Below are 1340 nucleotides of genomic sequence, written 5' to 3'. Positions count from 1 at the left end.
AGACTCTATGGTGCTTGGAGCCCCAAATGTCCTCTCACGGGCCTTTGACAGACACTGTTGGCTGGCCCTGCTGTAGGGGACCCCATCTCGTGGAGCAAAGACTGTGGTAAAAGCTTCCTCTTCTGTGATGGGCTTTAGATATGGCTGTTCGACATGCGGAAGGGTTGGGTTCTGCCCTAAAGAAGAACCATCAAATAGTCCGAAAAAAAAATAAAAATCTCCACTTCCATACTAGAAATCTCCTTCTACCTATAAAATGTCTGCCCGGATGCTCAATATAAGCATCTCCTTATGCTCAGATGTGCCCTGTGTATTCAGAATTTATGTCAGTATTCTGACTCCCAATTTCCTTCTCCAAATTTTTCTGTGTGACATGAAACTAATTATGTCACATGTCTTTGCTGTTCTTGGAAAAGATTATGATTTTAACCACATCTAATAACACCTTATGGGCCTTTAGCCCATTGAAGAGAAAATATATTCTAGTCGGAAAACACTGATATATATTCTAGTATAATACAATATAGGTGCTAATTCTCTGTCCACAGAGCTGCAATTTCAAAATGATTTCACTTCCTTTAATATTTTATGATATATTTTAACACTATCAACTCTAAGCTTTCTATGAAAATGGTCAGCTGTGCTCCATGCGTATGTTTCTGGGACATACAGAGCAAAAAAGACTTCCGCATTTATACTAGGTCAGCAGTCTATATTTTAGTGGTGTAATATGCCTCTAGTTACTTAGTTAAGATCTAGCAAATATATTTCCATAGTGGTTTCTAATTAACATCCATGTTTAAGTATAGGCTATGTCAACTCTGAGAGCTGGGACCAGCTCAGAGGACTTTGGTAGATAACTCTCTCTTTTTTTTTTTTTTTGCATTCTTTCAGCTCCTGTTCTGTGCATGATAATACCCTTCAATAATGCAAAAACAGTACAATGGCTATTCTTCAGCAGTGATTCCGCCAGACCTTAACAACCGTCATTTTAGTACCGAATTCAGAGAGAATTACACTTTCAACATTTTACAAGGTCATGGAGTTAATACTTACAACCATTTTTCTTCGTTTGTCATGAACACTCTAACTGTTGTATATTACCAGACTATCAAATTTTCCTATTAAAATGCATATTAGAATATTTAATATTCAAAGTAGAACGGTGTAAAAAAAATTTCTATTTCGGGAAAAGGTACAACTGGGATTAGCGATTCAATGCTAATATAACAAAAAAAAATCCCATTTACTCTATGAAAAGAAGAGAGAGGTGACAGACAAACATGCGTGGAGCGTGGGGTTGGAGCAGGAGGTGAGGAGCAACAGCAGTGTGACATGTA

Source organism: Hipposideros armiger, unplaced genomic scaffold, assembly GCF_001890085.2.
Source record: "Hipposideros armiger isolate ML-2016 unplaced genomic scaffold, ASM189008v1 scaffold_598, whole genome shotgun sequence".
In the NCBI taxonomy this organism is placed as follows: Eukaryota; Metazoa; Chordata; class Mammalia; order Chiroptera; family Hipposideridae; genus Hipposideros; species Hipposideros armiger.
The sequence above is the reverse complement of the archived record's forward strand: the minus strand, read 5'-3'. Positions refer to the sequence as shown.